At 37.6% G+C, this 27,476-nt stretch overlaps 1 pseudogene; it reads left to right on the forward strand.

Annotated features, from left to right (window-relative positions):
- The first annotated feature begins 20,122 nt into the window (after nt 1-20,122).
- On the forward strand, nt 20,123-24,438 carry LOC143544656 (glycerophosphodiester phosphodiesterase GDPDL3-like; annotated as a pseudogene).
- Nucleotides 24,439-27,476: the final 3,038 nt, after the last annotated feature.

Below are 27,476 nucleotides of genomic sequence, written 5' to 3' on the forward strand. Positions count from 1 at the left end.
GCCGAGATAGATGGACGAACCTGAGTGATAATCGTAAACCAATGTTGAGCAACACCGATCATACTCAATTGAGCAAGTTGCAACCGAGAAGCATCGCCAGTATTGTTGAGATCGAAAAACAGGTTAGCCTTCTAGATCCAGCCTTGTGGATCAAAACCAGAGAACTTCGGCAATTTCACCTTTTACACCGCCCACGGTAATCCAAAAGGACCATCAATTGAATCAGATTTCGGCACAGGTGACGTGAAAACCATACCAGAAGATACTGATTCAGAAGATTCGGCAATAGGCTTCCTCTACTGAGATTTCATCCAACCGAGCATCACCTTACGGAATTCAGCCGATTCAACTCAATCTGCTTCTAACGCCGAGAGAGAAACCCTAATTTCAGCAACATCCGATTAAAGTTGTTGAATATGTTGTTCATGAATTTCAAGACTAGAATTTTGATTCACCATAATTGAATCGGATATCAGATATAGAGCGATAAGTAGAAAGTGAAATGGAAGTGGAAAGAGCAGAGAGAGAGCAGGTCGAACCAATGATAGGAAATGGTTATATTATCAATTGATTATGAAATTGAATATGAAAATTAAAGATAAATAGGGGAAATATTGTTATTATAGATGGATAATGATGAAGAAACTAAAGGAAATTACACAGAAGGTTCATGGGACATGCCCTCTCTCACTGCACATGCAGGAGCCTAACATACTAACCACTCAAATCCTGACCTCTATTACGTTGCATTCCTATTTATAATAATACTCCTAACCTTTTGTAGACTTTGCCTTTTTTACCCCTATAGAATTATCATATAACTATTGAACAAAGTATTTTGAGATGGAACCATATCAACCACATTCACCTTCACAGCGACCACCACCGTTCCACCCAACCTGCAACAAGGATCTAATTCTAATCAACGCGGCTGTAAACACCATTAAATCTCACCACCAATACGCTACGCCCGTCGACTCCAATTCAATCGTCCTAGTTATCAAGAAAAGAATTAGGGTTTAATACTTTTGATTTTGTGTAATTTATGGTGGGTAGATGGGTAATTGAGGTCAAAGGTGCACAAGGGGCTTTGCATGTTATTGAAACTTTCCAGCTCCAAGTTGATTTCCCTAAGCATTACCCAATGGAAGTATGTGGTTTTGGATAATATGATTATTGATGTTATAGAATACTAGATTAGGGGAGTATCATTCAATTCATGTTGGTCCAGTGCGTTATAGATGTCCGATTGGAGGTGTTAATCAAGGTCCAAAGACAGGGGCTTTGGTCTTGTTTCCTTGTGGGGTTTGTCCAAGAATTAGAAGGTGCACGCCTAATGGATTTGTCTTTCGGTCTACATATGTCTTACACCAAATGGTTAGATTTTTTTGATGAAACTATGTTTTCGGTTGCTGGTTGTTTGGTTTTGGATGTATATTTAGGTCTTTAGTTTCTTGATCTTTGTTTCTATTTTCTTATATTGTTTTGATTTCATTAAATATATATGTATACACACACACATATATATAGGCTTAAGTTCATGCGAGAAATCATCTTAGTGCAGGAAATGCGAGAAGATATTTTAGCCAATCACGTAATTTCTGTTTATTTTCTTATTATTTAATAAGAAGGGTATGTTGGTAAAATGTGCATTTGTCATTCTTTGGAAATATCACTAATAAATGACAAGTTATAGATTAATATATATTTAGTTTGTTTATTTTTATTATATTTTAATCCAAATTATCATCCCATAAATTCAGTTTGAATGTACGAATTCTTAGATATTGTTTTTACTTGCCAAATACACTAATTAAGCATTTATTTCCCAATTCAATCTTTTATTTCAACCAAATTGTTGCACCAAATTATTTAATGTAACGCCCGTCAATTCCGGTTTCAGGAATTAAAGCTTGTAAAGTATATATAATTCTCGGTATTTATCCGACGCTTCTCGGAAGCCTTTACGTCATCCCGGTACGTCTAATCGCTTAACATTTCTTCCAAGTTGCATCGTTATTAAATTCCGGGGCCAAAATGAAAATGTTTTATAATATAACACTAAACAAAAAACCCTAAACCCTATTTCAGCAGTCGATCGCAGCTAAGACCCCCCTGCTCGTTTTTCTTCTGCCCAGCCAAGTTTCGGCCGTGAAAACTTCAATTCAAGGTCGGTTTTATGATTCCCCATGTCTTTTACATCTTAATTGATCATATTAACGCGCTTATTGGTCGTTAAGGTTGAGTTTTGATGATAACAGTTTGCTGACAGATTCGTACACGTTTATTGTAGGGTCTGTAACACGATGGTAATCCATGGTTTTTGATCGATTCTTGATTCCATAATGTTCTACTTTGAGTCTAGTTTCCAGAAAGGTATAATACGTAATTTTTGGACGAGATTTGAATGGTTTTTATGAATTTATAAAATCGAGTGTCAAAGCTGATGCGGGATGACGGATTCTGGTCTTTCTTCCTGACGTCATAACCTTTTTTCGACAGGTCCAAATTGGTTGGTACCACTTCTGGAAGTTAGTATTTTGAGTTAGGAACCAAACCCAATTGGAATCGTTTAATTTGTTCGGTAATGAATTTTATAAAAGTAAAACCATTTTGTTGCGCACTGAAATAGGTGCACGTACCTTGCTGTGTTGGAGGAATTTTTATAATTTTTGTGTCCAATAGAAAAATATAAAAAAAATATTTTTATAAACCTAAGACATTTATTAAGGTCTGGTAAAAATTTAATAATTTATTTCAAAGGTTATCCTATGTAATTAAATGCATCTTCGCACGCTAAAATCTACACATTTTATGTGTTATTAATCGATAAGTTCGTTTTAGGCTTAATCGATGGATTTGATTAGTTGAAAGGTTTTAGGGGCTGAGGTAAAGTAATTGGGTATGGGTTGGGCCTTGGGCCAATTGTTGGGCCTTGGGCCAAAGTGTTGGGATTGAACGGCCCATTAGGCAAGAGTGTTCTTACGGTCTAGTTTAGTAATGTGTTGTGTACTATTTACAGGCCTTTACTTGTGAGTGTGCACTTAGGGATTTCCTAGCTCGTTGCAGTTGTTCGATCGATTTCAGGTGAGTTCATGATGCCCCCTTTTTAACTCTTTTTAAGTTTTGGGCTAGCATGCACACCTAAGTGTTTTCTTTCTTGATGAAATGTTTTATTAAACGATTTTATATAGGCTTGCTAGTATATGGTAGGCATTGGGATGTTAAATATACAAATATATATATATACACATTATTGTTTGGCCTATATTTGGCGATGTTGTAGTCGTTTCGACTACTGATGTTGTGTATGCCTACTTTGTGTTTGCATGCGTTGATGTTATGTGTTTGGGTTGTACGTTTGCTCGACCCAGATGTTACGTGTTTGGGTTGTACGTTTGCTCGACTCTGATGTTACGTGTTTGGGTTGTATGTTTGCTCGACTCTGATGTTATTACTTGGATGATATATATGTAGGTATATAATTATAAGGATGTTTATATATAATTATAAGGACGATTATATATAATTATAAGGATGTTTGTATTTAAGTATAAGGATGTTTATATATATACACATATATATAAGGATGATTACTTATTGTTGATGATGGCCTAACTGTTTTATCCCGTTTATTTGGCCTAACTGTTTTATCCCTTTTATTTTAAAACTCTTGGGATGAATATTATGATTATTATTATAGATGTTATTTATAAAACTTGAACTCCCTCAGCTCAAGCTGACTTTGTGTGCATGTTAGTGTGAGTTTCAGGTTAGGAGATGGATACATTACCGCTTGGATGTGCACGAAGCTACTTGGACGGTGGAGAGCATACTTAGTCGGATGTTTCAATAATAATAAATGTTTTCTTTTTAACATTTATTTAAATTGGTTTTGGGAACTTATTTTATTATTTATGTTTTCCGCTGAATTATACTCTGAAATGGTTATTTTAATGAAGTGAATTGTTTTTAAGTTTAATTATTTTTACGAGTGTTTTGAATGAATACCAACTGTGGGGTACCCGAGGTTCGGGGCCTTACAAGTTGGTATCTTAGCCATGGTTCGAGGGATCCTAGCATCCCCGAATGCTTGGACTCGAACTGTAAGAAAAGAGACCAGTATGCCCACTGCGAGTAGCTGCACGCCAAGAGGTAACTTTAAATTATTTAGTCATTCCTTTGAATTTGAAACTTTCCAGTATATGATTAAATGGAAAGAGTTAGATAGAATGCTAATGTGTTAGGGGCAGGGGGTGCTTAGAACGGGCCGGTGAAGTAAACGACTAATAACACTTGATCAACGTTATTAGCAGTTTACCCTTACCTTCCATGTTTTAAATACCACCAATGTCTGACTATGTTAGGGTTCTGTCTTTGTAGGGATAGGATTTGGCTAACTCTCGAGTCGTTAGCGTTAAAGTTTATCTTATTCCGTAAATTCTCCTGTTCGTTTCCCATCCTCTCGAACGCTTTGCGCGTAATTGTTTAGCTGAGGCGTAGCATACTGTCACTCTAGGTTCTTTGGTACTTGACCGCTTAAATTCCTCGCTCCTTCAAGAATGTATGAGCAACTTTTTAGCTAAGTAGGAGCGTGATGTTATCCCAGATACCTTTCTACTTGATGAATCACCGGCGTCAGTCTTATTTGATTCGGTCGCCAGTAGAAGTTTTGTGTCTACCGCTTTCTGTTCCTCGTTGAATAAATCACCCGAGCGCGTAGTCGATGTGTTTGAGGTTGAGGTCGCTGTAGGAAAACCTGTTTCCGTGTCTAGGGCTACCGTTATGTTCCTATCGTTTGGGATTTCCCGGATGTAATTCCTGTCAGATGTGCCGCCGGACCGCGAGGTCGAGTTCCAGATAGATCTTGTGCCTGGCGCAAAAACCCGTTGCTCGAACCCTTATCATCTAGCACCGAATGAGATGAAAGAACTTATGACCCAGTTGGAAGACTTGCTCGACAAGGGCTTCATTCGACCGAGCATCTTGCCTTGGGGTGCCCCGGTCTTGTTCGTTAAAAAGAAGGACGGTAGCATGTGGATGTGCATTGACTACCGTGAGTTGAATAAGCTCACCGTTAAAAATCGGTACCCTCTTCCAAGGATCGACGATTTATTTGATCAGCTCCAAGGAGCTAGTTGGTTCTCAAAGATCGACCTTAGGTCCGGGTATCATCAGTTGAAGATTCGGGAGGAAGATATTCCTAAGACTGCCTTCCGCACTCGTTATGGGCACTATGAATTTCTCGTGATGTCTTTCGGTTTGACCAACGCACCGGCTGCGTTCATGGATCTTATGAACCGGGTGTGTAGGCCAATGCTCGATCGTTCGGTTATTGTGTTCATCGACGACATTCTTGTGTACTCTAAAAGTGAATCCGATCACACCGGTCATCTCAGGGAAGTGTTGGAAGCTCTGCGGAAGAACAAACTGTATGCTAAATTTTCTAAGTGTTCCTTCTGGTTGCGTGAGGTTCAATTCTTGGGTCATGTTATTAACCCGAGTGGTATTCTGGTTGACCCTGCAAAGGTGGAAGCCGTGAAGAATGGGAGTCTCCTAAGTCTCCATCTGAAATCCGTAGTTTTCTGGGTTTGGCGGGGTATTACCGCCGCTTTATTCCCGATTTTTCGAAAATTGCTTCTTCACTGACCAAGTTGACTAAGAAGAGTGTTAAGTTCGTTTGGGGTACGGAACAGGAGGAGGCTTTTCTCGAGTTGAAGAACAGATTGACGCATGCCCCGATTTTAGCTTTACCTGATGGCACCGATGATTTGGTAGTGTATTCAGATGCCTCTTATCAGGGGCTTGGGTGTGTTTTGATGCAGCGAGGTCGAGTCATCGCTTATGCCTCACGGCAGTTGAAGCCTCACGAGGCGAATTATCCTACTCACGATTTGGAGCTTGCGGCCATTGTGTTTGCGCTTAAGTTGTGGCGGCATTATTTGTATGGTGTTCCTTGCGTTATCTATACCGATCATAAGAGTTTAAAGTATTTCTTCGAACAAAAAGAATTGAATATGCGCCAGCATCGATGGTTGGAGTTGATTAAGGATTATGATTTGGAGATTATGTACCACCAAGTAAGGCTAATGTGGTGGCTGACGCGTTGAGCCGGACGGAGAGACCAAAGCCGATTCGTGTAAAATCTTACCAACTCATCCTTAAACCCGATATTTTGAAGCAAATAGTCAGCGTTCAAAATGAGGCCTTGCTGGTGGAATGGATTATGTCAGAACGTGTTTGGGGTCAGGAAAAGTTGTTGGAAGACGTCGGTGATGGGGTGAAGTATAAGGATGGGCGTTTATGGGTATCGAGGTATGGAGGTTTCAGAGGTAAAATTTTAGATAAGGCGCACAAGTCGCGCTATTCTATTCACCCGGGCGTGACCAAGATGTACCAAGACCTGAAGAAGAATTATTGGTGGCATGCGATGAAGTTTGAGGTGGCTCAGTATGTTAGTAAGTGTTTGACGTGTCTACAAGTTAAGGCCGAGCATCAAAAGCCGTTCGGGAAGCTTCAACCTTTAGAAATACCTGAGTGGAAGTGGGAGCATCTTACTATGGATTTTGTGACTAAATTGCCTCGTACACCTAAGGGTAGTTATGACACCATTTGGGTAATTTTCGATAGGTTGACCAAGAGCGCACATTTCTTGCTGATCCGAGAGACTTTTAATTCCGAGCAGTTGGCCGATGTGTTTATTCGTGAGATCGTTTCTAGGCACTGGGTGCCGGTATCTATTGTTTTGGATAGGGATACGCGTTTCACCTCCAGGTTTTGGAAAAGGTTTCACGAGGAGATGGGCACCAAACTCCTTATCAGTACTGCCTATCACCCGCAGACGGATGGTCAGTCCGAGAGGACCATTCAGACTCTCGAGGATATGTTGCGGGCTTGTGTTATCGACTTTGGTGGTAGTTGGGATCATCACTTACCGTTGGTATTGTTCTCGTATAATAACAGTTATCACGCCACGATTGGGATGCCACAATTTCAGATGCTGTATGGTAGGAGGTGTAGGACTCTAGTCTGTTGGGGTTCCATTGGACAGAAACAGTTGGGTAGTTGGAGGTAGTTGAGGCTAAGACTGAGAAGCTCGATAAAATTTATGCGTTTATGAAGGTCGCCCAGGGCCGACAAAAGTCTTACGCGGATAAAAGGCAAATACGTATTATGTTCGAGGCTGGAGATCGGGTTATGTTGAAAGTTTCTCCTTGGAAGGGCATTATTCGTTTTCGTAAGAGGGGGAAGCTCAGTCCGAGGTTTTTTGTTCCGTTTCGTATATTGGCCCGAGTCAGTGAGGTAGCATATAGGCTGGAATTGCCCGAGGAGCTCGCGGGGGTTCATCCTACTTTTCACATGTCCCATCTGTGGAAATGCTTAGCGGATGAAGAGGTCCATGTGCCTCTCGATGATATTGAACTCGATAGTAAGCTGAACTACGTCGAACAACCGATTGCTATTCTTGACCATCAGAAGAGGCGTTTGAGGAATAAGGTGGTTAGACAGGTGAAGGTGCAGTGGAAACACCGTAGGGATTCCGAGGCCACTTGGGAGTCCAAAGACGAGATGATGAGGCATTATCTGCAGTTGTTCCTGTCGCATCGGGATTCGGGGACGAATCCCATTGTAAGGGGGGGTGAACTTGTAACGCCCGTCAATTCTGGTTTCAGGAATTAAAGCTTGTAGAGTATCTATATTTCTCGGGATTTATCCGATGCTTCTCGGAAGCCTTTACGTCATCCCGGTACGTCTAATCGCTTTACATTTCTTCCAAGTTGCATCATTATTAAATTCCGGGGGCTAGAATGAAAATGTTTTATAATATAACACTAAACAAAAAACCCTAAACCCTATTTCAGCAGCCGATGCAGCTAAGACCCCCCCTGCTCGTTTTTCTTCTGCCCAGCCAAGTTTCGGCCGTGAAAACTTCAATTCAAGGTCGGTTTTATGATTCCCCATGTCTTTTACACCTTAATTGATCATATTAACGCGCTTATTGGTCATTAAGGTTGAGTTTTGATGATAACAGTTTGCTGACAGATTCGTATACGTTTATTGTAGGGTCTGTAACACGATGGTAATCCATGGTTTTTGATCGATTCTTGATTCCATGATTTTCTACTTTGAGTCTAGTTTCCAGAAATGTACAATACGTAATTTTTGGACGAGATTTGAATGGTTTTTATGAATTTATAAAATCGAGTGTCAAAGCTGATGCGGGATGACGGATTCTGGTCTGTCTTCCCGACGTCATAACCTTTTTTCGACAGGTCCAAATTGGTTGGTTCCACTTCTGGAAGTTAGTATTTTGAGTTAGGAACCAAACCCAATTGGAATCGTTTAATTTGGTTTGGTAATAAATTTTATAAAAATAAAACCATTTTGTTGTGCACTGAAATAGCTGCACGTACCTTGCTGTGTTGGAGGAATTTTTATAATTTTTTTGTCCAATAGAAAAATAAAAAAAAAAATATTTTTATAAACCTAAGACATTTATTAAGGTCTGGTAAAAATTTAATAATTTATTTTAAAGGTTATCCTATGTAATTAAATGCATCTTCGCACGCTAAAATCTACACATTTTACTCGTTATTAATCAATAAGTTCGTTTTAGGCTTAACCGGTGGATTTGGTTAGTTGAAAGGTTTTAGGGGCTGAGGTAAAGTAATTGGCCAAGTGTTGGGCCTTGGGCCAAGTTGTTGGGCCTTGGGCCAAAGTGTTAGGCTTGAACGGCCCATTAGGCAAGAGTGTTCTTACGGTCTAGTTTAGTAATGCGTTGTGTACTATTTACAGGCCCTTACTTGTGAGTGTGCACTTAGGGATTTCCTAGCTCGTTGCAGGTGTTCGATCGATTTCAGGTGAGTTCATGATGCCCCCTTTTTAACTCTTTTTAAGTTTTGGGCTAGCATGCACACCTAAGTATTTTCTTACTTGATGAAATGTTTTTTTAAACGATTTTATATAGGCTTGCTAGTATATGGTAGGCCTTGGGATGTTAAATATACAAATATATATATATATATACATTATTGTTTGGCCTATATTTGGCGATGTTGTAGTCGTTTCGACTACTGATGTTGCGTATGCCTACTTTGTGTTTGCATGCGTTGATTTTACGTGTTTGGGTTGTACGTTTGCTCGACCCTGATGTTACGTGTTTGGGTTGTACGTTTGCTCGACTCTGATGTTACGTGTTTGGGTTGTACGTTTGCTCGACCCTGATGTTATTACTTGGATGATATATATGTAGGTATATAATTATAAGGATGTTTATATAATTATAAGGACGATTATATATAATTATAAGGATGTTTGTATTTAAGTATAAGGATGTTTATATATATATATATACACATATATATAAGGATGATTACTTATTGTTGATGATGGCCTAACTGTTTTATCCCTTTTATTTTAAAACTCTTGGGATGACTATTATGGTTATTATTATAGATGTTATTTATAAAAACTTGAACTCACTCAGCTCAAGCTGACTTTGTGTGTATGTTAGTGTGAGTTTCAGGTTAGGAGATGGATATATTACCGCTTGGACGTGCACGAAGCTACTTAGACGGTGGAGAGCATACTTAGTCGGATGTTTCAATAATAATAAATGTTTTCTTTTTAACATTTATTTAAATTGGTTTTGGGAACTTATTTTATTATTTATGTTTTCCGCTGAATTATACTCTGAAATGGTTATTTTAATGAAGTGAATTATTTTTAAGTTTAATTATTTTTACGAGTGTTTTGAATTATTACCAACTGTAGGGTACCCGGAATTCGGGGCCTTACATTTAAATACAAACCACACTCCTATATAGATTATATAATCCAAAATAAAACACACTAGCATAGATTACAAACCCATCATATTAAACATTTTTTTTCTTATTATTTACGCCACCTTTATAGTTTATATACCAAAATATTATTACAAACTTAGAACATCCATAAGGTCATCCTTAAATTAAGCATTACTTGTTTTTGTCTTGTTGACTCCTCCATTAAACCATAATCTCAATTTATTTTTTCCATGAGTGTCTCTATATATATCCCCCGCAACAAACTTGACATTCTTCATACATATTGACATGACATCCTATACAACAACATTCTAATCAGCTTTAATAAAAATAATCATCGCATCCTACACTAGAAATGAGCTTCCCTACACATTAAAAATACAAAAAAAACATTGCTACGTAGTTTCATAGTTACAACCAACACAACAAAATAAATAACCTACATACATAGGATGTCATAAACAATGTCACTATATAAAACATAGACAACTATAACTTATACCTACATAACTAATTTATGTCATCTATAAGTATTCATAATTGATCCCTTCAAATGGAATATATATCCTGCATAATATAACTGATAGTCACACAAGTATAGTTATGTTTTGAACCTGCATAGTCGTCTCATACATTTGTGTAGCATTATCGAGTTTATTAACATCTTTGTAGGGCTATAATCTTTAATAATATTTACATTCATTCAACGACATAAGTATTAAAATTCTTTCCTACAAGGTAGAACATTTTCCACATACAATATGTTTTTTACTTACTTAATTAAGATACACACGTAAGCTAGAATTTTTCCTACATAGTGTTAGGCATAAACATGCACAGTGTAGGTTGAAACTTCATATGTGTAGGTCAGTGTTATAGAGCTAAAAAATCTCATATATTTAGAAAATTTCATGTATGCATTCATCATTTATTGTTAGTTTTCTTTTTCCCAGAGTAATAATAAGGCTTTAAAATAAAAATTGGCAATCAAATAACTAATTATAGTGCCAAGAAAAATTGAAATTAAATGTAACATGCTAATCACATCAATTCATTATCTGTCATTTTTATAAACCTTACTAGTATTATATTTTCTCTAAAATTTAAGCATTAAACCCTCTTAATTCGTTAAGGCCACAGAATGTGAGGTTGTTCTATGATGTTTATTTAGCAAACTCAAATATTCTCTCGAGAAATCATTATATTTGTTAACAATATGTAGTGGAGAAATGTAGAAGATTTGAAAATAAATATGGAGAAAATTAGAGAGATACGTTGGGAAAGTAGGAAATTATTGACTAAAATGGCAGATGTTGGTTGAATGCATATGCTTCTTATCAACGTTAAGACCATATTGCCCTTCTATTAAACACCTTCCATATTTTTTTCCTTTTTATTACCAGTTTACCATCATTATTATGGATCATCGATTAAACAAAATCAATGCCCAGATTCATTTCTCGCACTAAAATGACTTCTCTCATAAACCATCTTATATATATATATATATATATATATATATATATATATATATGTTTTCAATTATTGGCTGTACTTAATTAGTTAGTTTTAGTAATAATATATTTGTTAAAAAAACAATATATTATTTGTTTGTAACTAATGTAGTTAGTAATAGTATTTGTTCATTTTACTCGATTAGTGTAACGTCCTCGTTTTGAGAAATTATTAAATAAAATAATACAAGTTTATTTTAATCGTATGTCATGTAATGTTGTTTAATCTAATTAAATAAGAATGAGATGAAAGGATAAGATTAGGATTGATACGGGATTAAAAAGGAATATGGGCCCAAAGCCTTGAGCTTAGCCTATATAAACAACCTAAAACCCTAATTAATACATCATCCTTATCATTTCTTCATCATCATCTCATCATCAAACAAACCCACACATACTCCTACGTACACTCATACCCAAACATTCCTTATCTTTCATTTTCACTCAAGATTCTAAGAAGGTCCAACTAGGATTGTAAGAGATCCAAGGTCTAATCTATCCGAATCCCTAAGGTATGTATTAAGATCAAAGTTTATCCTTTACATTTCATCTTCATCTTATTCTTGTTCTAAGATAATAATAAGTGAACAAATGGATGTTGAAAGTTAAACTCAAAATGAACCGAGCCATTCCGACCTAATTAAACTCTATTTGAACCAAGTAATAAAAAGGATTCCGGTTTAAAATGATACGGCATATGTATATATAGATGTAATAAACATGGTTTTAGTGTAATGAGGTCCAATGGCTAAAAAGGGACCGAAACCGATTCAATTAGGTTATGGGTTCGAACTCAAATCGTTTAAGTGAGATCCAGACTTGAACCCAAACGGTTCGAATGGGAACAAGGAGACTCGTCTCCAGCTTGGCTCGAGTAGGGTTAAAGGTAGTCGAGTCCCTACTGGCTCGACTTAAGAGAAAAGAAAGGAATCAAATGGAAGCTATGGGAGGTGTTCGGCCCGATTAGAAGTAAAATAAAGAAAAATAAAACTCGACTCATGGTGAGTTGAGAAGAATCGTGGGACTCAATCAAACATCCAATCGAACGGACGAAGGGGTCGACTCAGAATATTGACTCGAATGGATTCATGTAATCGTCTCGAGTAAGAACCTTATGCGCGACTCAAGTGTTGGATCGATTGGGAGAACGACTCGACTCGAATAATCCAGTCGAGTGGATCAAACTTGACTCGAATGGAAATCGAATGAAGCAAGGTTCAGTCAACTCAAATTCCGCTCGACCAGAAGAAGGTAAGTCGACTCAAATAAGTCGACTATAAAACAAAAGGGAATGGCTCGAGTGTTTGGTTCGACAAGAGGCATACGACTCGACTCGAATGATTGAGTCGAGTGGATCAGGGTGACTTGACTCGATCGAACTCGATTGAAAATAAGGGGTTCGGCTCGATTGGTATGCAAACGAGACGGGTGAAACTCGACTCAATTTGAGTCAAGTAAGGTTGGCGATTCGATCCAAAGGCTCGTTAAAAGAACTTAAACATATAAGTCATTAATAAATTGTTAACTTATAAAAATAGGAGGACTTAACCGGAACCTAATACAAATGAAAACATAAACCAAACCCGAGACCCAACTCGATTCAAATGGAACCTTAAACCCGAATGTACTTAAGTAAAACTGAAAACCTGACTCATTAAGAAAGCTTAATCATATAAACTCGTTAGGAAGCCGTTAACATGTAAAGCTTGTTAAGAATCGTTAGACCATTTCGTATCCTATAAGATTGGCTTCCTGATAATAAAAATAATAAAGTTAAGAGTTAATATACTAAGAAAATAAAGTTAACTAATCGGTTTGACACGGTTATACGTTCGGTTCGGTTAGCTTAAAGGATAACTCCATTAACCTAGGAGGATAAAGAAACTTAAAAATAGAGAGTTAATACGTGTATGTTATTAAACAGTTAGTCGAGCTCAATTGAAGAAAGGCATCACGATTAACTCGAAGAGGAATCGTCGCAGGTGAGTTCTAGCCCCTTTTATGTGTTATGTTTTCGGGGCTGCGTGCATACGACGATGTGTTAGATTAATACACTTACCTTAAGTGGTAAGTGTATTTATCGTATGATAGATATATGTATGTGTACCCATGTGAACGATATAGAAGGATTAATTAGTATGCACATAGTTTGTATATTTATGTAATAAATGTATGGTTGTATGGTACGAGGTAGGGTGCCGGACCCTTATAAATTCTGACGTATGTAGGGTGCCGGACCCTTATAAAGTCCGAGGTATGTAGGGTGCCAGACCCTTATAATATCCAAGGTAAGTAGGGTGCCGGACCCTTATAATATCCGAGGTAAGTGATGTGCTAAAAGTAGTTATATAAAAACACGCTAATCTAGACACTAAGTAATAAATTATAGACTCTTAAACTTAACTAAACTACTAACCGGCAAGTGAACCGGTCGACTCTAGTATAGCTAAGTAAGTCAAGATATCGAATCCACGAGACTCAACTACAGACAAGACTAAAAAATAAAGATAGGGCAAATATACAAACTCTACGCTTGAGTTTTCACTCAAGACACTCTCCTAGGCGATCTAATCGGCTGTCCAAGTGGAGCTTCCTCCACCTCGGTCAAACGTCATGGTCCTCCAAGAAACTACATCACGATACGACCATTCAACTTCAATCTTATTCCTCTTATCTCAAACTTTTCCAAACTTCACAAGCTTTTGTAGACCACCACCTCTCTCTCGAGAACTCGCGACCTCTCTCTCCTCCTCCAAACAAATTCTGACGAAACGGGGGTGCTCAAGACGTAGATCCATGCCCGAAAATAAAGACTCAATATCACAAACGGGGTGACATGGATCAATGAGACTGTCTTGACCACTCGGGTGTCTCATGGATTTAGAAACATAAGTGACACTATCATCACCGGCTCTAAGAGTGATCTTACCTTCAAATACATCAACAAGTGCCCTAGCAGTACGCAAGAATGGACGACCTAAAATAATAGGAACTCTCTCATCGGCCTCCATATCTAAAACCACAAAATCTATGGGGAAAACCAAATTATCGACTTTCACGAGCAAGTTTTCTATGATTCCCCTAGGGTACTTCATGGAACGATCCGCTAAAGACCATGACATATGGGTGGGTGTTAGTTCTCCTAGGCCTAGCTTCTCAAACAACGAATATGGCATTATGTTTATGCTAGCTCCTAAGTCCGCTAACGCTTGACACGAGGTATCCCTACCGAACAAACACGGAACAGTGAAACACCGGGATTTGGTAATTTTTCAGGTACCTTATTGAGAACTACTGCCGAACACTCTCCGTTTAGTGGAACGGTCGAAAGCTCCTCCAGACTTTCCTTTCGTTTAAGAAGATCTTTCAAAAACTTGGCATATTTTGGCATATGCTGGAGGGCCTCGATAAACGGAAGGTTAATCCTAAGCTGCCTGAAAATGTCTAAGAAGTTTCCATACTCTCTACAAAATTTATGATTCTTAAGACGAGCTGGATATGGGACATGAGCATGATCTATAAGCGGTGGTGACCTAACATCTCTCGGTTTCTTCTCCTCACTCCCTCTAACTATGGGCTCACTGGTTGGTGCGGTACTTGCTAGGCCTAGCCTAGGTTGCACCCTCCCAGGAGTCTCCATCACTATCTCCTCATCAACTAACTCATCTCTCTCCTCTACCGCAATCTCTCTCTCCTGACCTAAAACCCTACCACTACGAGTAGAAATGGCATTTAACTGAGCCGCCGGATTTTGCTGAGTGGAACCCGAAAACTGACCTGGGGCCTCTCATCTAAATGTCGGGATATATCACCTACGGTTCTTTGAAGATCTAAGAGTGCGGACCGGTGATTCCTTAACAGCAAACCATGATCGGCAAATTTTTTCTGAGTTTCCTGATCTTTAACTAGTATTTGCTTCATCATCTTTACTAACCTACCAATACCACCACTCAAGTCCTGCCCACTACTCCCACCTTGACTACTTTAATCCCCAGTAAACGACTGATCCAGCCCCCGGTTAGGATTTAAATTCAATTGGAAACTAGGGAGTGCACCGGAGGAACGCCAATTAGAGTTATAATTATTATTTTTATAATTGTTCCAATTTGAATTATTATTTCCATTAAACGCATTAGGAACCCTATTTTGCCCTCCTATGAACTCTACCTGCTCCTGACTCATCAACGGACAATCTAAAGGCCCATGTCCCCCCTCTACACAACTCATACTTATCTACCTTAGCCTTAAGTTCTTTAATCTCACGGGTTAGTCTCTCTAAGGCAGCAGCCATACTAGCATCCAGATTGACCTGGTGCACACCTCGGACGGATGAGGGTGTACTAGTGACGGGATTTGAATTCCCGTTACGTGGCTTTTTAACAAACTTGGATTGGGAAAAACTCTCAAATAACTCATTACACTCAACTACATTTTTCCTATCCATTAAATTACCTCCAGCAGCAGTGTCGAAACGAGCCTGAGTCTCATATGTTAGCCCATTGTAAAACTTATCAACAACGGCCTACGGAGTAAGATCATGTTGTGAACAATGGGACAGTAAGTTCTCGAAACGCTCCCAAGCTTGATATACGGCTTATCTGGCTCCATGTAGAAAGAGTGGATTTGATCACGAAGACGAGATGCTTTGGCAGGCAGGAAGTATTTCTTGATAAATGCAGTACGCAGCGCCTCCGAAGTAGTGAATGCTCCAGCAGGTTGCGAATCGAGCAAATTGGCGGCATGACCCGTAAGTGAAAACAAAAATATGTGGAGGAAAATGACATCTTCATTAGCACCTCGCAAGTTGAACGTTCTGAGCACACGGGTAAGATGGTTGATGTGCGCTGGTGCGTCTTCATCGTCACGGCCATGGAATAGGTTACTCTAGGTGAGATTAGCTATGGCATAAGAGGGAATCTGCCAGGAATTAGGGTTATCGATTAAGGGGTGATGATGGGCGAGGGGTCTCCGGTGAAACCATCGAAGGTTTGTTGGTAAACGGTTCAGTTGTCGGCCATTTGAATATCGGGAATGGTTATGGGACTCGACGGCGGTGAACTGTGTTGTGATGACTTCGGTGGAGAATCTATGGTGATTGGTGATGATGAACTAGCTTCTGGCTTTAATGGAGGTATGTATGTAGCAGACAATTCTAATCAAAGCTACGTATGTAGCAGAGAAATCTAATCAAAGCTAATAACGCAATCGCCAATAGTCCCAGCAACGGCGCCAAAAACTTGATGTGCTAAAAGTAGTCTAATAATTATTAACTAAATTATGCTAATCTAGACACTTAGTAATACTCTAGACTCTCTAAAACTCGACTAAACTACTTACCAGCAATTGAACCGACCGAATCTAATAAAGCTAAGTAAGTCTGGATATCGAACCCATGAGACTCTTTAAATTACGTAAACTAGCTAATTAGACTCAACCACAGACACGACTATTTATTTATATTTGTTAAAAGGGGGGTTTTGTTTAAAATACTAAATTAAAACTAATTAAGGAAAATAAGTAAAATAAACAAAAATACAAGTTTGAGTAAATAAGATGATGATGATGAGAAAACTACCTAGGCTAGAATCCCTTAAAATTCAGTTATGAATTTACCGGGAAAATATTAAGTATGGACTTGGATCGTAAAATAGACACCTAAGAGAAAACCAAACAGGACCCCTGACACTTCTCAAGAGACAGCTATGGGTTTCTAATAAGTTTTAACGCACACCAGTATTAAAAATCAAGTTTCCTTACGGTCACCTAATTACTTATGACTTAGTTCATTTATACGAAATCCTACCTTACAGCGCGGAAATCAAAGGCAACTTAAAATATTTAATTGATTCAATAGACAATAATTAAATAATCAAACCTAGACGGACTCCTTATGAAGAACTAAATCTATCAAGATCAAATAATAAAGATCTATCAATAACCTAGCACTTTACAGGTTTAGGTTAGCAGTGTACTTAGGTTTATTTAATTAATAATTATTATTCCTATGATCAAATCGCGAATCAATCATAAAGTAGTCAAAAACACAAAGTAGATAACCTAATAGCAACCTATCATAATGACAAACAACAATCAAGGCAACTATGGAATAATAACAATTAATCAAACAATCCTAAATATCCATACGCATCAATTTAATATAATTAAACCTTTTACTAAATAATAAATTATAACGATAAATAAATCCCAAATCAAAACACAACGTCAAAGTAGGTTCATTAGAAGCCTAGACAGTCTATAATGTTTAGGCTAGCATCTTAAAGTAAAACAAAATAGTGATAAACGAAATCATGGCAAAAATAATTAAGAACGGAAAATTAATGGCGATAAAACCCGGAGTCTTCGTCCTTGAATAATAAGCACTTTGCCGGCTGATTCGTAGCCTTTAAACCCTCGAAAATATCCTCCCTTGAGCTCCCAAATTCGTTCAAGCCGTCTAGGGTCTCCAGGTTATGTTTAAGATTAAGTTTGGAGGTGTTTAAATAGGTTTTCTAGGCCCAAAACAGCTAAAAATCGAAGTTTTTGGACTCTGATTCCCACCGCGCCACGCGACGGGGAAGCTATTGTTGGCCGTGCAGCGCTCCGGCAAAGTGGGAGGGGGCCGGTCTGACCGGTCCGGTTCAATTCTGATGCTCCGGTTCACCGGTTTGGCTTGTTTTAGCTTGTTTTTCGCCCATTTTAACCACGATCAACCTCCGGAACCTACATTATTCAAATATGTTAGTAATATACAAATTCTAATAAAAACCAAACAAAAACTAATAAAATATACAAGGGAATTATATATATTTTGCATTATACCAGTAAGTAGGGAGCCGGACCCTTAGAATATCCGAGGTATGTAGGGCGAAATGCTCTTTAAAATAAAGAAGTGATATGAAGGTAATGTAAGCATAGAAGTAATTAGTAAGACGGTATGAATTATGAAAGAATGTATGTATGTATGTATGTATGTATGTGTGTGTGTGTGTATGAAGAATAGATGAATAGGCAAGTATTTAATACGTATCTTCGGAAGCGTATTAATAAGTAAGTGTATGTAATGTATGATAATTAACTAGAAATCACTCAGTGTGGCTAGCTGACTTTTAGTATGCACGCAGGTGAGTAGAATGAGGCAGGTTGCTTGATGGAGACACGTGGCGAATAAAGATAAAGACTGGCATCGATTAAGAAAGAAGATTCACGTGTTGTTTCATTTATGTTAAGACTTATGTTATTTCGTTTTAAACAAGTACTCGATGAATGGTTTGAATGTATGACTTTTATATTCCGTAATTTGTTTTAATTAACTCTGATTTCCGAATTATATGAATGAGTAAATCCAACCCAAGCGAAAGAAGGGCACCCGAGATCGGGGCCTTACAATTAGTTCATTAAAAGACTAGTTCGGCTCGATTTGGCTCGATTATTTTTTGTTAAAAAACTAGTCGGCCCGATTAATTTTGTTAAAGGAATAGTTGGCCTGATTAGTTTTTGTTGAAAAACTAGTTTGGGTTCGATTAGTTTTTGTTAAAAAACTAATTCGGCCCGATTAGTTTTGTTAAAAAAGTGGTTCAATTCCATTAGTTTCGTTGAACAAGTAGTTCGGCCCGATTAGTTTTGTTAAAAAAACTTGTCGGCCAATTAGCTTTGTTGGAAATTTAGTTCGGTTCGATTAGTTTTGTTAAAAAAGTAATTCGGTTCGATTAGTTTTGTTACAAAATTAGTTTGATTAGTTTTTTGTTAAAAAAAACTAGTTCGGCCGATTAGTATTATTAAATAAGTAATTTGGTTTGATTAGTCTTGTTGAAAAACTAGTTTGATTAGTTTTGTTAAAAAAGTAGTTCGGTTTGATTAGTTCCGTTGAAAAAGTAGTTCGGTTCGATTAGTTTTGTTAAAAAAGTAGCTTGGCGCGATTAGTTTTGTTAAATAAGTAGTTTGGTTTAATTAGTTTTGTTGAAAAACTAGTTCGGCTCGATTAATTTTGTTAGAAAAAGTAGTTCGGTTCAATTAGTTTTGTTAAAAAAGTAGTTTGGTTCGATTAGTTTTGTTGAAAAAGTAGTTCGGTTCGATTAATCTTGTTAAAAAATGTAGTTTGCTTCGGTTAGTTTTGTTAAAGAAGTAGTTCGGCTTGATTAGTTTTGTTAAAATAGTAGTTTAGATGGAAATTTATAATGAGGGATTAAAACTGAGCATGACCACAAACCACATGGACTCATATGAAACTTAAAAAAGAGCATATTGGTAATTTCAGGTTTTCTGTGGATGGAAATTTAACAGTAGGGACTCATCATGTTCATTATTTGAACCACGGGGATTCAGCCAGTTCAATTTTTTTCTAGGGATTCAATGTGAATCCGCTCTAGAACACAGGGACGCAAACATTGACTTTCTCTAAATAAAATTAACATTTGAAGAAATATATAAATATTGTAAACGAATAACTTAAAACAACGCCGTAATACGAGTGATAAAAGCTAGTAATATAAAGTTACTAAGAGCCAAACCTAAATTAAACACAAACTAGCTTTTAACTAATAGATAAACTATTGGATTCAAATATAATTTTAATATTCGTTGTTTATTTCTTTTATGTTTATCTTTTGTCTTTATCGTTATCCTATCCTAGCCATAGTTTGTTTTTGACTCATATTAGGAGACCTGATGTATTTATATCCTTCCTCTTTGTTCTTTTCAATGAATAAGAAAACAAAACCTTCTCTGATATTCTTTATGATATAAGAGCAGGGGTTTTTGAAATCAGATAAACCCTAAAAGCTCTAAAACAAAAGCACGATGGCTGGAGATGATGGTCCAACCGGTGGCGGCAACAAGAATGACCACATCATCGATCCAACTCCACCATACTATACCCATGCTTTCGATTATCCTAGGCAGATGCAAGTCAACGATTCACTTAATGATACAAATTATAGCGATTGGTGCCAGGAGATAACGAACTTCCTATTTGCAAATAACAAGATGGGGTTCGTTGACGGATCTATTCCGAAACCTGAACAAACTAACAAGAGTTACATGGCTTGGCTGCGATGCGATGTTATGATTAAGGGGTGGTTAACGACCGCCATGGAAAAAGAAATTCGAGGTAGTGTGAAATACGCCAACACCTCTCTTGAGATATGATCAGACTTGAGAGAGCGTTTTGGGAAAGAAAGCGCGCCTCGTGCCTATGAATTGAAGCAGCCCGTCACGATGACCCGGCAAGACGATTCATCGGTTTCCACATACTATACAAGACTGGGTTCAATTTGGGATGAAATACGAAACGTGTTACCGCCACCGCGATGCAACTGTGGAAACTGCTCATGTAATGTGGGCAAGAAGATGAGATAGTTCAGAGAGAAGGAACAATTATACAAGTTTCTTTTGGGACTCGACACCGAGTTTACAACAATAAGGACCCATTTGCTGTCAATGAAGCCGAACCCGTCACTAGGAGAGGCGTATCGTCTCGCTTCCGAGGACGAATAACAAAGGGTAATCGCTTCTGCAAAAAGAGCACAAACTAAATTTGTAGCCTTCCATGCGAGCTATCAAGGGAAACATGATAACGGGCCTGCTCTACCGAAGTACAAAGGGGGGTTGAAAGACACCAAGCGCAGTCATGATGGCGAGGTGTGTACTCATTGTGGCAAGTCGGGTCATGCTCGGGATGCTTGTTTTAAAAGAATTGGGTACCCTGATTGGTGGCTCGGAAAAGTGAAAAGAGAAAAAGGGAAGTTAAAAGCGGGTTGTGTCGACAAAAGCTAAAGCATGATGGTTGAAGGGTTGAGCGAAGAACAATACCAAGCCCCTCTCAAGCATTTCAAGGAAAACTCACATGGTGACCCTATACCTAAAGTTAATATGGCAATGGCAGGTAAGTTAATACAACATGATGCGTGGATTATAGACTCCGAATCCACGGAGCATATAGTTCATACTCTCAACTTACTAGAAAATCACACTGATTTACCTGTCATGATCCCAAACGTCGACAACATACCGGTCAAGGCAATGGGTGAAAGCATGTTAACTAACCAAATAAAAATTGATAGAGTTCTATATATACCCAATTTTAATTGTAATTTGCTTTCAGTTGGTAGGCTTGTAACCGATTTACAATGTGTTGTGAGTTTCTTTCCTGATTTCTGTTGTATGCAGGACTTACACTCGAAGAAGATGATTGGAATGGGTAAATGATATAAAGTTTAATATATATAAATCCCGTGTAAATTTTATTTAATATTTTATTAGTTTTGTTTGGTTTCTTGTAAGATTTGTATACTACTAACATGGTTTTGTATTTTAGGTTCCGGGTTTCAATTGTGGTGAAAAGAGGGCGAAAAATGAGCGAAAACAAGCTGAACCGGAGAACCGGACCATAAGGAAACGAACCGGACCAAATTGGGAGTGCACCGAACCCGGTCCAAATTAATTTGGCCATGCTACGCGGCCAAATAAGGGGTTTTGGTAGCGTAGTGCGGCCAATTTGCCCACGTAGCGCAGCCAAGTGGAGTATTTTGGTAGCGTGCCACGAGCAAACTAATTTCTAGAATATTCCAGGTTTTGGGCTTTAATCACTAATTTCTAGAATATTCTTACGGTTGATGAGATTGCCGGCTTAAAGCCATCGGGACTGTGGTTGAACATCCAGCATGATGTGTTTTACCGCCAGCATAATTTGAGCATGAGAAGCTATGTGATGGCTGCTTCAAGAAAATTTGGAATTAAATACATATCATCACCTGAAGTGAATTTTCTAAGAAGTATTGTGACAAGATTTAATCCCAAAACAACCAAACTAGCTTTTCGGTTTCTTGGACCGGATGAAACCGAGCCTACGACAAACCGAACATATGGATCGCTTTTGAGCAATCTGAAATTGATTACAACATTTTCCCAAGGAATTATTGTTCCTAAAGCATATATATGGCCTGTTGGGGGTGATTTCTATTTGCAACCGGCTACTTCTTTCGTAGCCGACGCTCATAAAGCGGGTCTAGAAGTTTTTGCTTCTGATTTTGTAAATGATTGTCAACTCGCGTATAATTACAGTTATGACCCGGTACAAGAGCCTCCAGTATGTTGACAATGGTGTGTTTGCTGTTGACGGTGTGCTTTCTGATAACCCAATAACTCCATCTGCAGCATTTGGTAAGTCGTTGACTTGCTTTGTTGTTATTACTTTTCTAGATTCTAATTTCTACTTGTGTTATCCTAAAGATTTCTTATTGAACTTGGACGAAAACCAAACACAAGGTACTGATTCTATATTATGCGTGTGAACCATAACCATTTCTATGTTCTTGAAAGATAAACATTGTTAACAGTGACATTATTTTTTTGTCCAGAAAAACCCGTGATTATATCATATGAACGAGCAAGTGGTGACTACCCGGGCTGTACTGATTTGGCATACCAAAAAGCTGTTTCTGATGGTGCGGATATTATTGATTGTCCCGTTCAAATAACAAGTGACGGGATACCTATTTGTTTAGGTACAATAGACCTCCTTGACATAACAACTGTCGACTAGTCGGGGTTTAAAAAATTTGAAAACAATCATTCCTGACCTTCAACTTAGTGCTGGGATATTTACATTCAGTCTTTCTTGGGACCAGATTCAGAGCTTTAAACGTAACTGCTCTACTCCCTAGTTTTATGTTGTTAATGTAACCTGTTTTTCTTGTTTCTTATTTCTTGTTTCTAATGTTTTAGCCCGAATGTTCACTCCATATACAAACTACACTTTACAAAGAAATCCAAGATTTGTGAATGCTGGCAACTTTATGAGACTATCCGACTTTTTGGACTTTGCCAGTAATGCAACTTCAGTTTCTGGTGTCTTAATCAATGTCAAGGTGAGTCAGCATAATTTCGTTCATCTATTACTTACACAAAAGTGATACCATTTTTGTTACAACTTGCAGAATGCAGCATACTTAGCTGCTCATCAAGGATTAAGTGTGACGGATGCGGTAATGGATGTTTTGAATAAATCTAGAATAAATAACCAGAGGGCCAAGAAAATCTTAATTCAGTCATCGGATAGTGCAGTTTTGAAATTGTTCAAGGCAAAAAGCAACAGGCATGAGCTTGTTTATGAAGTTATTGAGAATATACGAGATGTCCTCAATTCAACAATTGCGGATATCAGTGAATTTGCCAATTCTGTAATTATTGGGAAAGAATCTGTGTATCCTAGAAACAGTGGCTTTCTTGGTGATCAAACTGCTGTTGTTGCAAAGCTTCATGCTTTCAAGCTCCCCGTGTATGTGCAGTTTTATAACAATGAGTTTGTTTCACAGCCATGGGACTTCTTTTCAGACCCATATGTTGAAATTAACACGTATGTTAATGGAGCTAAAGTCGACGGTGTTATTACATCTTATCCAGCTACTGCTTCCAAATATAGAAGTAAGTTTATTTATCTTGTTAGTTGTTACCCTTCGCTTTTTAGATCAAAATCATTACTTTTTTAAGTTTGGTGAAACTAACTTTTACACAATCTTGCGCCTATAGAGCAAAACTTAACACGCTAATTAGTATGATATCTTGATACGTTGTCTTTTCAGTTTATTGGTTAAATGTTGTTTAGAGTTCAAGGCTAACCGCGCATTTATTGCTTTCTTGATCATAAATTTTAATTTGTTTGTGTATATCTCATAGCTTTTGTATTGTCTGTGTTACACTTTTGTGGGATTTAGGAAACCGTTGTCTACAATTACCAGAAGATCAGAGACCATCATACATGAGTCCAGCAGTGCCTGGTCAATTGTTCTCGCTCATGACACCTCAACTGATGCCACCGGCTGAGGCTCCTAATCCTGTTTTGAAAGATGGTGACGTGGCTCAAGAACACATACCACCTTCTGGAATGCCATCCCTGTCATCTAGCAATGGGATAGCAGCACCATTATGGGCTTCACGAAGTGGTCAACCACCAAAACTCTGGTGGGAACAACTGTATTGATGTAAAAAAATGTTACTGTTTATTAAGCTCTGGAATGCCATCCCCGTCATCTAGCAATGGGATAGCAGCACCATTACGGGCTTCACGAAGTGGTCAACCACCAAAACCTCTGGTGGGAACAACTGTATCGATGTAAAAAATTGTTACTGTTTATTAAGCTTATTAGCGTTAAATTAAAGCCGATTGCTGATTATTATTATCATTAGCCCACGGGTCGTTATAAGTTTGTCTAGAGTTTCTGGTTTTTTTTCCTGTATGCTAAGGGTTCCCCTTATATAATAATTTATAAACAAAATCATCAAATATTTTAATCCAGTCCTCTTTACTAGCATAAACAAATAAACCCAAATAAAACTCTTAACTCATAATCCCCTAAAGATAACTAAAAAAGGCACTCTTAATTGCTAAAAGACTTGAATACCCATGACCTGTTATGACTTAATGATACATACCCAGCTCCAATATGGATGGGTCAACAGGCTAGATCAAATGGGTCAAGGTTAATTAAATGGGAAGATGAAGAGCAAAGAATTAGGGAAATGAATGTCGCAATTATTATCCCAATTTGGTATATTTATATGTTCTTGTTTTAGTTTATTGATATGCATGTTTTATATATTAAAAATATTGGGGTTTGTTAACCTTGGGAGAATTGCCATCTCGAATCGGCTAACCGGAGACTAGCCCATCTCGAATCGGGTCAACTATCCTTGTTTATGTTAATTTTAATCAATCTAATTTCGGGGTTATATCATTTATTGATACATACCCAATATCGGTGGGTCAATAGCTAGATCGAATGGGTCAAGGTTAATTAAATGGGAAGATGAAGAGCAAAGGATTAGGGAAATAAATGTTGCAATTATTATCCCAATTTGGTCTATTTATATATTCTTGTTTTAGTTTATTGATATGCATGTTTTATATATTAAAAATATTGGGGTTTGTTAACCTTGTATTTGGAGAATTGCCATATCGAATCTCGGCTAACCGGAGACTAGCCAATCTCGAATCAGGTCAACTATCCTTGTTCTTGTTTATTTTAATCAACCTAATTTCGGGGTTATATCACTTAAGCACTGTCGTGCACGCCAAGCTTCAATCTTGTACCAACCCGTTTCACTTGTTCACATATGAACCAACTAGACTATTGGGTTTGAATCAAATACAAATAAAATTAATGTGCTAATTACTCTACTTGATTCTCGCAATTAGCACGTTAATTTCATTTGTACGTTAACTTTATTCCAACTCTAATTAATATCAGCTTGTGGCCCTGTTGAAAATTGTTATAAATGGTGGTTTGAGTTTTATCAAATGAAGAATAAAAAAATAGTTCGGCCCCAATCAAGATAAGAAAGAAAGAATGTTAGTTAACAGTAAATCACAAAAGTATGCATTTGCAGATAACAATGTAGATGCAATTAACTTTTGCTATTGAAATTCCACAAATACTGTAATTTCAATACATATAACATTGGAGTTTTGCTCTTGCAATATTTCACTTGAACAAAGAACAATTAAGCCAATATTCAACTGCAATTTCTATTAGGATTATTAGATTAAGTGAATAACTACCAAATATAAGTTACACAATTTCAACTAAGATAGAAAGGGAAAAATAATTAAGGCTCGACTTTAATCGGGTCGACCGATTTAGACTTGCCAACACAACTGATCTTTTCTTTCCCTTCTAATTGACTTTAACCGGGTCAACCGGTTTACAAGTTGTATGTATGGAAATTAATCTACGGCTTGGACCACACTAATTTTGAAGCCCCCTTTTGTCAAAGCCTAATAAAAAAAATCCGTTGTGGAGGTGTGAAGTATGAAATAAAAAAAAGTGATGTCACGTAAGGGTTGGGACCTTCACATTTCACACCTAGTAACTTGTAAAATCTGGTCTTCGTCTCAACCGCTACCACTTCATCCAACATTCACCTACCATTGCCCCCACGCCCACAAAACCCTCAACACCACGCCACAACGTATGGCATAAGGGTGAAATGCGAAGAAAAAGAAGTGCTACGGAAACAATGGCGGGTTTCATATTTCACACCCAAGAGCATGTGTTGTGGTAGTCATGTGATGTGTGGTGGTGGGTTGAGGTGGAGCTAAATAATTAATTATTACATTAATTAGTAATTAAAATAAATAAACCAACCCCCACCCCCCAAACGCCCCCTTCATGCCTCATTCATCGCGGTGTAGTGCCCTACTTGCCAAGTTGGGCGGGCTTAGCTAGCGCCCCTTTAACTCTCCCCACAACACTAAACTCACTGTTGTGTCCATCTTCATCGGCAATTTTAAGGTGATCAGGATAATTTGTGAATGATTATAGTGGATGGTGAAATTAACTGGGTCCGTGGGTCATAAACAGCTAAAATGTAATTGTGGCTTACTAATAACTATAATTGCCACTTTTCCTCAAGTTTCAGTTATTTTGCAATGTGGGTTTTGGATTTATAAAAATGATTTTCACCAAATTAACTAAACGTATATATATGTATGTCAAATCATTTAACCCGAATCTCAACCCTTTTTATGGTTCGAACAGAGTTCGGATGAGTCTAGTATATTTGTTCATTTCGTTTTTAACTTACAAGATCCAGTGGTTTATTATGGTTTCATACTAGACAAGAATGGGATGAAGATGAATGAAAAAGATTAACTTTAAACATATAACATACCTTATAGATAGGTTAGTTTGGACCTTGATTATCTTGAAATCCTAGATGATTCTTCTTAGGTGAATAGGATATCAACTTGCTAATTTCTTGGATCTTGGATGGAACGAAAGATGGAATGTTTGTGTGCACAGGAGGAGGTATACGTGTGTGTGTGTGATGAAATGATGAATATGAGAATAACTATGGTTTTAGGAAATGTTTAGGACTTAAATACTCTTAGACCCATAGGCTTTAGGCCCATAATTATTTAATAGCATTAAATAACAACAGACAATAAATAAATAAAAACTTATTTAATTTATTTATTAATTCGTAAAACGTGGATTTTATAGCAAGTGCACCTAGCTTATGTGCTTTTAGCTAAGGTAAGAACCATGTATCAATACATTAACAGGATGTGCATCTCCTGACCCTAAACGTTTGCCAATATTTAATCAACCAATTAATTTAGAAATTTTATTAACTTTTTTAACAGCTTTTTTAA

This window comes from Bidens hawaiensis, unplaced genomic scaffold (assembly GCF_021521415.1).
Source record: "Bidens hawaiensis isolate Kalapana, Puna unplaced genomic scaffold, B.hawaiensis_p1.1 tig00013659_1, whole genome shotgun sequence".
NCBI lineage: Eukaryota > Viridiplantae > Streptophyta > Magnoliopsida > Asterales > Asteraceae > Bidens > Bidens hawaiensis.